This window comes from Physeter macrocephalus, chromosome 11 (genome assembly GCF_002837175.3).
Source record: "Physeter macrocephalus isolate SW-GA chromosome 11, ASM283717v5, whole genome shotgun sequence".
Lineage (NCBI taxonomy): Eukaryota > Metazoa > Chordata > Mammalia > Artiodactyla > Physeteridae > Physeter > Physeter macrocephalus.
Window position 1 is genome coordinate 2,627,807 of NC_041224.1, and position 11,534 is coordinate 2,639,340.

The 11,534-nt window shown below is 39.9% G+C and overlaps 1 long non-coding RNA gene across 3 annotated transcripts in view; it reads left to right on the plus strand.

Annotated features, from left to right (window-relative positions):
• The window catches only part of LOC114487125 (uncharacterized), a 155,103-nt gene that overhangs the window by 23,758 nt on the left and 119,811 nt on the right, over positions 1–11,534 (plus strand). For all 3 annotated transcript variants that reach the window (XR_008618455.1, XR_003681857.2, XR_003681856.2), the window contains exon 3: positions 8,716–8,827. This is a non-coding gene — a long non-coding RNA (uncharacterized lncRNA). The remainder of the gene's footprint in view (positions 1–8,715; positions 8,828–11,534) is intronic.

Sequence of the window (11,534 nt, forward strand, 5' to 3'; positions counted from 1 at the left end):
GCCTCTCCCGTTGCGGAGCACAGGCTCCGGACGCGCAGGCTCAGCGGCCATGGCTCACGGGCCCAGCCGCTCCGCGGCACGTGGGATCCTCCCAGACCGGGGCGTGAACCCAGTTCCCCTGCATCGGCAGGCGGACTCTCAACCACTGCGCCACCAGGGAAACCCAGACAACAAACTTTAAATATGGATTATTATTCCCATGCAAAATGGGAGGAAACCAAAGCTCAAAGACATAAGTAATTTGCCCAGAGTCTGTGAGTGCGTGATCAGAGAGGGCTTCAGGTATGTGCGCTTGAACTGCACTGGACAGCCTCACCATGACAGGTCTCTGTGTTTTAAGATCCCACTGTATTTCTGAGCCCTCCCTGGAGACACTGATGGCTCTATTAGCAGGCCTGGCCTGCAGCAGGAGAGCTCAGTTGAGATTGCATCCAGATTGTGAGGCTCAGCTTTGCATATGTGAGTAATAAAGCCGGTCAGAGGCAAAACTGTGAAGTTGGCAGCCATGGTCTTTACCACCTCCACCCTACTTTCCTCTGAGATACCCTCATGCCTTGCAGATGTGTGGCCCCTCCAGGCTTGCCTTCCCCTACAGACCACAGATGGTCTGGAGTTACAACCACCTGAGCGCCTGCCTCACCCCACTCTCCACCAAATGGTCAACTCCTGAAGGACGCAGAGCATCTCATTTCCCTATTCTCTAGGGTACTTACCCCAGAGTGGGTGCTCAGTGAATATTTGTAGAAAAAAATATGAATTAGGAACTGGACCTCCCTCCCAACACTAATCAAAATATTCTAGGCTGGTATTTCCCCCCTACGATTTTTGTTTCTTAGGTTAACAAACAATTAATAATATGTGCTTTTAACTTATTAAGGAATGACTCACTGCTTGACCCTCTCAGATCCTCTCTGTCAGTAGTGTGTGTGTGTGTGTGTGTGTGTGTGTGTGTGTGTGTGTGTGTGTGTGTGTTTGAAGACTAAATACCTGGTCCTTGTAGTATATCCACTGGCTGCTTTAAACATGGGCATTTTGGCACAGGTTCTTAGAGAGGGCAGTACCTCCGTGAAATGGAGTTTGGAACAATCACAATGTGTGTGGGCAAGGCCAGTGCACTAGTGCCTAGCGTGGTCTGGTTAACAAGAACAGCAGGCAGAAAGTGGAGTGAATGCTCATACTACACACTTGCCATACATGTTATTTCATTGAATTCTCATAACATTCTTTGAGACCAGTACTATTCCAATTTTATCTAAGAAAAAATCAGGGCTAGAGAAGTTATCAATTTTGCCAAGACTAAAGATGGAATAACTGGGAGAGATAGGATTCAGATCTGGCCTGGTGGTAGCTCTCATTTTCTCTTTTTTTTTCTTTTTCTTTTTTTTTTTACTATGCCTGAATCCCCTGCTCCTCAAAGTTATTATCCAAGCAGCAGCCAGAGGACCGAAGAGTTAGTCTAATGCAAGGAAGCATAGTATGAGGACTAGAGCAGTCAGCCCTCTATTCGTACGACCAGAGAGAGAAATCTTGGGGTAGAGGAGAAACGAAATTTGGGGCACAACTGCCAACGCCTTGGCAAGGACCCTACCTGATACCCCACCAAGAGCACCCCTCCCCTGGCCATAGAAGCTCTTGCCCATGGTGACCACAAGACTATCTGGGAATCTGCACCAGCCAGGTATCCCCAAGACACCCTCCCCAATGAGGACCTGGGGGGTTTCTACAGCAAAATCTCAGTAAAGATTCCATTTAATAAGAAGTTCATTTCATAAGCCCTCAAGATATTTCAATTCTATCTAAACGTCACAACATAAAAATAAAAATTCAAAACAATAGTGTGGCTGATTAAATGGATAGTGGAAAGAATGAAAGCCTGAAAGACAGGAGAAAGACCTAAGTCTTGTCTCTAAAATACCAGCTCTGAAATCTTGGGTCAACCCCTAATCGTTCTGAACCTCAGTTTTCTCAGCAATAAGATTGTGATGATGACACCTAGTTTTTAAGATACTTCTGAATATTGGATGAGATAATGTATATAAAACATATAGTAGAGGTTCAATGAATTATGGCTCTTACTATAATAGAGACCCCTATATATTAAAAAGAGGTTGTTGTTATTATTTTAAAAGAAAGTCGTGAATACTGACAACCAGCCTGAGACTCACTAAGAGGAATTCATAATAAAATACCCTCAATTATCTTCTGGGTGATCAAAATGTAGTTGGATCCTGTGAGGAATTTTACAGAGTCTGTAAAATTGTCCTGTGGGCACGAAGACAATAGGGCTTGTACAGTTAGGTGGACTCACGGCTGTTCAAATACCATACTAAAGATTATTATATATCAGTCTTATGGTAAATTTCTAGTGCTTTGCTCCATTTTTAGAAATGTATCTTTTTAATGATTGCAAATAATACATGTTCATTCTTGAGAATTTGAAAATCTTATACATTATAAAGAAGAAATGAAAATCACCCCAAACCCCAATATTATCATTGATTTTAGATCCTTCCATTCTCTTTATATTTTCGGTCTCCAAATGCAAGTTTGCATATATATGTACAACCACAAATTGGTTATGCATTATACACAAATTTTTATAACTTGCTGTTCACACAAAATATTTTATGACTATTAAACATTTTTCTAAAATTGTTTCTAGTGGCTGCCTCATGTTGCATCTTATGAATTTATTATATTTTATTTAACCAATTCTTAACTGGAATTTTAATATTGTTTTTAATATTTTATCATTTTAAATATCATTGATGAATATAATTGTAGACAGCCTTTGTGCATATTTATTATTTATAAAATAATTTTTATTTTCTATGACACATTTGTAAATTTGCTGAGGTAAACAAAATGCACATTTTCGTAGCTTTTGATATTTATCTCCATATTGTCCCTCACTGTTTCAATTTTGCTTATTAAACTACCCATTTTACTCAAATCCACAAACTCTGGGTATTAGGATATAAAATGCTACTAAATTATTACTTTAATTTATACTTTCTTTCTCAAACTTGGGCGTTTGAGCACTTTCCATATATTTATTGAACATTTGTTTCTCCTTTCTAAAGAATTGTCTATTCATACACTTTTCCCATAATTCAATTGGTCTTTATCATAATTTCAAATGATTTGGAAGAGCTCTTGAAAGACTAAGGGTATAAATCTTTGGGAGCTACCATCTACTGTAAATATTTTTCTCAGTTAATCACTTGTGTTTTATTTTTGCTTAAGGTGTTTTGATTTTCAACATCTATGTTGAGACATTTTTCATTAGTCAAATCTACAAATCCTCAAAAGAAAAGAGAGAACAAAACCCATATAAAACAGATAACCTAAAAATGTGGCAGAAATAAATGTTCTTTGGTTATGACAAAAAATGTAAATTGTTTAAATTTCTTATTAAAAAATTATCTCAAAGTGAGTCAAAATATCTAAATCCAAATTTATAGGAGGCAGTCATCAAAAGTGCTATCCTTTTAAGGTAAAAGGATAGTAAAAAATGCATCAGTTAAGGGCCGATAACAAACAAATAATGCTTGCAATATTGTTGTAAGAAAAATTAGAATTCAAGGCAAAAAAAAATAAGAAAGAACCATTAAGAGGACACAGAAGCACATTTTCTACCAATAAGGGAACAATCTATTAGAAATACATGGTAGTAACAAAACTCTATGAGTTGAATAGTTAAGAATCAAAATATATAAATCAAAAACTATTAGAAATTCAAATCAACAGAAACATAATTTTATTGTAATAACAGAACTTACCACTCAGTCTTTGACAGTTCAAGTAGGTGAATGATAATAGCAATTTTTTAAAAAGATTAAAATGATCTGGTTGATCTTATTAATAAAAATTAGCAAGTAGACACATATCAAACTCTGTGGCCAAAATAAAGCCCAGATGGTCCCCAACTTATGGTGGTTCAATTTAACAATTTTTCAACTTTATGATGGTGTGAAAGCAATATGCATTCAGTAGAAACTGTAATTTTAATTTTGATCTTTTCTCAGGCTGGTGATATGCTGTATAGCCAGCCAGGAGATCATGAGAGTAAGCAACTGATAAACTCACAACCATTCTGTAACTATATAGCCATTCTGTTTTTCATGTTAGTACAGTGTTCAATAAATTAAAAGATATATTTAACACTTTATTATAAAATAAGCTTTCTGTTAGATGATTCTGATCAACTGTAGGCTAACATAATTGTTCTGAGCATGTTTAAGGTAGGCTGGGCTAAGCTATGATGTTCTATACTGTAAGTGTATCAAATACATTTTCAACTTATGATATTTTCAATTTATGATGGACTTATCAGGGCATAATCCCATGTAAGTCAAGGAAGATCTGTACCTCTTTTTTTTAAGCACCCACTTAAAACTTATGAAAATTGCATTGTACTCACAAAGACAACATAACTTCAATAAAGTAGTTATACTGTGTACAATCTGATCACAAAGCAATGACACTAGACATTACTAACAAAGAATAAACAAATAGAATAAAATGAGCTAGAGGATTTTTTTTACATAAACACTTCTCAACAACTTGTGTCAAATAATAAATTTAAACTTTGTTTACTAATTAGATCCAAATTGTTGACAGAGTCAAATACAAGACTTTAAATGCTTTAATTACTAGCAAGCTACATTGAGTAAAAAGATAAATTTGAATCCTGAATATGTGCTTCAAATGGTAATTGCACAAGCATAGAAAGGGGGATATTTCACGAGCACAAGCTCAGTAAGAACCTGCACTGTCTCATGGAGGACCAAGAAACCAATGCAATCTTAGACTATGTTAATAGGCATTAAATGACTGGATAAATGCCAGAGATGATCCCCATTCTACTATGTATGGTGTCAGCCTCCACTTCTCTCCCATATCCCACCTCAGGTGTAGAAAACATCATATAGCTCAATGGAAGGAGAAATAAAGAGGAAATACTAAAAATATTGGAAAGAGTAAAGCAATCTCTCATTTTCCTTTTTCTGCCCCACTTCCAGGGTCAAGACAGTGTAAAATATGGTGGGATGAAGCAGATGATGGCTATCTTGTCAAAAGAGATAAAGAGATGAGCAATGCTTTTGTCATCTCTTACTTTCATTTCTCCCAGGGATGGTGATTTTGCAAAAATGTGCATTTGGGGCTGGAGGATTCCTTTTCATTAGGAAGCTTTTTTTTTTTTTAACTTTAAGTATTTCATTTATTTTTCTTTTAATTTTTATTGAAGTATAGTTGATTTACAATGTGGTGTTAGTTTCACTTGTGCAGCAAAGTATTGAATCAGTTATACATATACATATATCCACTCTTTATTTTTTTTTTAAAGATTCTTTTCCCATGTAGGCCATTACAGAGTATTGAGTAGAGTTCCTTGTGCTATACAGCAGGTTATTATTAGTTATCTATTTTATATATAGTAGTTTAGGCAGAGAAGACCAGCAGGGTAGAGACCCAGGAGAGAGTGCAAGGAGGAGCTGGCTACGTGTGAAACCTCTTAGACCTGTTTTTTTGTTTGTTTGTTTTTTTAATTTATTTTTTGTTTACTTATTTTTGGCTGTGTTGGGTCTTCCTTGCTGCGCGTGGGCTTTCTCTAGTAGCAGGGAGCAGGGGCTACTCTTCGTTGCAGTGCGTGGGCTTCTCATGGCGGTGGCTTCTCTTGTTGCAGAGCATGGGCTCTAGGCGTGCAGGCTCAGTAGTTGTGGCACACGGGCTTAGTTGCTCCGTGGCATGTGGGATCTTCCCGGACCAGGGCTCGAACCCGTGCCCCCTGCATTGGCAGGTGGATTCTTAACCACTGTGCCACCAGGGAAGCCCTAGACCTGTTTTTAAGAGTGACAAGAAAAGGGCATGCTCAAGTTTCCTCCTAGCTAGCTTATCATGGTAGGAAAGTTAAGAAGGGATTCAGGACAGAAGCATGATCACAGAAGGAAGAAAGTGCATGTGGCCGAGATGACGTCCAGCTGCATTTTCTGGGTATCTTGAGCTCAGTAGGCAGCAGGACAGCAGACAGATGCAGAAAATGAGAATACCAAAGTCATTGATCAGGCTAGGTCAAAGGAATGAATTCAGGGTTAAGTGCCACATTTTAAGTAGAGAAGGTGATAAATCAGAGAACTTCTAGAAAAAGAGAACTGGGGCTGAGAAAGGGTCAGAACACCACATTCTATGAGGAAAGGTTAATGGTTAGTCTGCAAAAAGGTGAATTGGGTCAGGTGACTTCATTAGCATATGAGAGGTTTCCATGTCTCTGTTGTTTCAAAAGAGTAAAACAAGGTGGGAAATGGTCCAGATTATAAGGTGGCCAAATATGCCTCCAAATTAAGAATGTTATAATAATTCTAAGATGAAAGGGTTGCCTTATGGAGCTAATAGCCGTGTCTAAAATAAGATTATCTTATAGTTCATAAAAGGAATTTATGACATCCCTGCTCTCATTCATTCATTCATGCATTCATCTTATTAAGCATCTAGTGTGAGCCAGGCCTATGCTAGGTGCTGGGGAGACCAAGAAGAATAAAACATGGTCTGGCAAACAAGGAGTTCTCATCCTCTGGAGAATACTGATACTATACAAAAAGGGTGATGGGAAGGAAACCAACAGAAGGGGAACCCACCCAGACTGGCAGGACTTGACTTAGGTAATTCTAGGAGAAGAGGTGTAGGAAAAGATGCACCAGACCTCAGAACCTCCCTCTGCAACCACACAGGTGAAGACTGAGGGGCCAAGGCCCTCCAGAGGGAGGGCTCCCCAGGTCCAGGATGGTGAGCTTGTAGGCCTGGAACCTTAATCGAGATCTCCCTCTGAGCCCTCAGGATTATCAACATATAAATAACCAACTTAGTCATGTCAGGGCTGATGGCCTTGTGAAAAGTTGAAAATAATATATACTGCCATAAATGTAATCTCTATTAGATGCTCATACAGTTTACACTCACCACAGTGCCTGGCTGCCATCCCAATAAGAGCATCTGCATGAGGACAAAAGGGAAAACAAAGCCCTGATTTTTTTTGACCTTTGACTAGCATAAGGAGGGTAGGCTTTGCCAGCATCAGCCTCATAAAAAATAAGTGTGGGCATGGGAAGAGGAAAAGGAAAAAAAGTGGGCAGAATGGTAAAGGAAGATAAAGTTAAGTACTGTACATATAACCAACATCTACTTCAAGTCAGTACAATATATCACAACTGTTTTTCATTACATACCATTTTCCACCAGTAGCCACAGGGGAAGATGGTAAGGTCACCAATGTGGGTAGATGGCATTAAGGCCCACTGAGTGAGGACAGTCCAGCACCCTGAGTTCTCTCTCTCGCTCTCTCTCTCTCTCTCTCTCTCTCTCTCTCTCTCTCTCTCTCTCTCTCTACTGATAGATATATAAATAGATAGATAGGTGAGACATTACTCAGTAAGAGTTTGTGGCCTCACACCTTTACCCCACTTCTTTGGTCACTATTCAAATGCATATTCTTTGGAAAAATAACATATTATTCTAGTAGACATTGATACTCTCTAGGGCTGGGGTACTATGGGGTATCACAGCACTTCAAAGCTTGACTTGAGAGACACTCCAGCACCCTGAGTTCTCTCTCTCGCTCTCTCTCTCTCTCTCTCTCTCTCTCTCTCTCTCTCTCTACTGATAGATATATAAATAGATAGATAGGTGAGACATTACTCAGTAAGAGTTTGTGGCCTCACACCTTTACCCCACTTCTTTGGTCACTATTCAAATGCATATTCTTTGGAAAAATAACATATTATTCTAGTAGACATTGATACTCTCTAGGGCTGGGGTACTATGGGGTATCACAGCACTTCAAAGCTTGACTTGAGAGGCGTTGAGGAAATGAAGTGAGAACCTGCGCAAACTGATGAGCATGGTGTTGCCCCTATAGGACGTGAAGGCTGGTTTCCACCTTCCACTGCTCTGCCTCCTGTATCTTGCTGCTGCCCTCAGAAGGGTAAAAGAATCACGTTGCTGGAGTCATGCTAATTCTCTAACTAAGTGGTCCAGGCTTGGGGTGATGACAAGAATAAATTCCTCGTCTGCCTCTCTTCTTTCCCGTAACACATTAGCCTGACAACTATGTACCGCTCCCTTCCTCTTGGCAAAGGATAAACCCCCCTAAAGTGCCGATTCCCTCTGTTCCTTCTTCTTCCAGAGAAAATGAGCTTTCAAGCTTTGGTGTCTCTTCCATTTCGCTCAACTACATTAAATTCAACTCAACACCTCTTTAGTGTCTTTTTTGTTTGTTTTTTGCGGTACGCGGGCCTCTCACTGCTGTGGCCTCTCCCGTTGCGGAGCACAGGCTCCGGACGCGCAGGCTCAGCGGCCATGGCTCACGGGCCCAGCCGCTCCGCGGCACGTGGGATCCTCCCAGACCGGGGCACGAACCCGTGTCCCCTGCATCGGCAGACGGACTCTCAACCACTGCGCCACCATAGGATATGCTACACTGGGCTCAGCTACCTAAAGTTAAAAAGTGCGCAACCGTGGTGTTCCTGGACACCTAATAAATTCCGAGAGACTCAGGCCAGGCTAAGTGTGGTTGGAGGGCTTCTCGTAGATGGGTCTCACTTCACTCCTCGCTTTTAACCCAAGGTCCAGGGGGAAGGCTGTAAGTGAGCCTTCACTCGTAGGCCTTACACAGTTCTGCAGATGCTCAATTCTTTTTTGATTTTATCACAATTCTAGGTTCGAATGAAACAGCCACATTGCTGCCTTTGAAGCCCAGATTGACTCAGTTTGCTGAGGCCATGACGAAGTTTATCTGATATCAAGGATTTGGCAACGGAAGCATTAAAAGGTAGGCACATCTTTTCTTGAGACCATAGGGCGTGGCTAAAGCAATAAACCTACTTTATTTCCAGACACAACTAGCATTTTGGCAAATTGGCTCATGCTTACAAAATTACCAGCTCAAGGAAAATTCTTGCCATCCAGGCATCTTTTCCACTGGCCCCCCAGTGTGTTTTGATTAATGCTCAGTACACATCTCTTGTTTTGAAATGGCTTAAAACAATGACGGTGTGATCACAAAAGAGATGCAAGACATATTATCTATGGAAGTTCCAGAGTTTTCAAAGGTATCAACGGTGTGTATATTCTAGTCCAACCTATAGAGAAGTTAAGAGGTAACAGGTACAACAGGCAGGAGGACTTAGCCCTCATGTGACCACAGCCTTCTCTGACATCACCTAAGTTTCCTAGCCTCTCATTCTTGCAGAGAATTTTTCAGGAAGACAGTACAACACTGATGCCCGGTCCTCAGGGTGACACATCTGTGCCTGTTAAGGGGAGGCTACCTTATTAATTCAAAGATTTTAACTCCTAATACCTAACACTCACTGAGTCTGTACCATGTGGAACTATGTATGCAATGCACTTTACATGAATTGTCTTATGCAAGGTAGATAATATTATTATACCTACCTTATGAGATCAGAAAACTTGGGTTTAGAAAGTCATTGAAACAATACCCCCAGTAAAAGGCAGTGACCAGGCCTCACTGAACCCAGAGCCACACCCTTAATGGCTGTGCTGGGCTTCCACGGGGAGAAGAAACACTTTAGAGTCAGGACAGCCTGGCTACTATGATCCCCTACAAGACCAATCTCTCTCTTCTTGTGCCATAAGCCAGATTTTTTTGATCAAGCAGAATATAATGTACTCACACCCCTACACGTATAGAAAGTCCTCATGGATGTATACGGAAAGTAAAGATATTTACTAACCGTCACATCTGTGGGAGAAATGTACATTGCTATAGGGCTCGTCTCAACGTAAAGTGATAACGTGATTACAAATTTCTTGCAATTTGAAGAATTCTGGTAATTCTTTTCTCCCTTCTCAGAAAATATGACATACTGATGTTGGAAAGCATATTGTATACAGTCTGCTCTTTTGCTGAAGACAGCCCTTTCTGTGGTATCCCTATTCTAAAATGCAAACATTACTGAAGAGTAACATACGAAGTCATGAACAACTTCGTGTAAATAGTTTTATTAAAACCCTCAGTGCCTATGAGCCAGAGAAAGCGTTTGCAGTGTTTGAATACACAGTGGGTCTCAGCAAAAACCAGACCAAAAAAATCCAATAGGTATCTAGGATTCATCTCAAAACCAGTGAACAAGTTTGCAGACTGACCAGCATACAACGGGTGATGGTACATATTCTGTTTTAAGGGGGAGCTAGATGTTTCTGTTTTATAACATAGCAGTAACTTTCTTTTTTTTTTTTTTAACATCTTTATTGGAGTATAATTGCTTTACAATGGTGTGTTAGTTTCTGCTTTACAACAAAGTGAATCAGTTATACATACACATATATCCCCATATCTCTACCCTCTTGCATCTCCCTCCCTCCCACCCTCCCTATCCCACCCTTCTAGCTGGTCACAAAGTACCGAGCTGATCTCCCGGTGCTATAAGACTGTTTCCCACTACCTATTTTACATTTGGTAGTGTTTATATGTCCATATATATACTACCACTCTCTCACTTTGTCCCATATCTATTCTACGTATGGTAGTGTATATATGTCCCTGCCACTCTCTCACTTTGTCACAGCCTACCCTTCCCCCTCCCCACATCCTCAAGGCCATTCTCTAGTAGGTCTGCATCTCCATTCCCGTGTTACACCTAGGTTCTTCATGACCATTTTTTTTTCTTAGATTCCATATATATGTGTTAGCATACGGTATTTGTTTTTCTCTTTCTGAATTCACTCTGTATGACAACCTCTAGGTCTATCCACCTCACTACAAATAACTCAATTTCGTTTCTTTTTATGGCTGAGTAATATTCCATTGTATATGTGCCACATCTTCTTTATCCATTCATCCGATGATGGACACTTAGGTGTTTGTTGGCAATCTGTATATCTTCTTTGGAGAAATGTCTATTTATGTCTTCTGCCCATTTTTGGATTGGGTTGTTTGTTTTTTTGATATTGAGCTGCATGAGCTGATTGTCAATTTTGGAGATTAATCCTTTGCAGGTTGCTTCATTTGCAATTATTTCCTCCCATTCTGAGGGTTGTCTTTTGGTCTTGTTTATGGTTTCCTTTGCTGTGCAAAAGCTTTTAAGTTTCATTAGGTCCCATTTGTTTATTTTTGTTTTTATTTCCATTTCTCTAGGAGGTGGGTCAAAAAGGATCTTGCTGTGATTTATGTCATAGAGTGTTCTGCCTATGTTTTCCTCTAAGAGTTTGATAGTGTCTGGCCTTACATGTAGGTCTTTAACCCATTTTGAGTTTATTCTTGTGTGTGGTGTTAGGGAGTGTTCTAATTTCATACTTTTACATGTAGCTGTCCAGTTTTCCCAGCACCACTTATTGAAGAGGCTGTCTTTTCTCCACTGTATATCCTTCCCTCCTTTATCAAAGAAAAGGTGACCATATGTGTGTGGGTTTATCTCTGGGCTTTCTATCCTGTTCCACTGATCTATATTTCTGTTTTTATGTCAGTACCATACTGTCTTGATTACTGTAGCCTTGTAATATAGTCTGAAGTC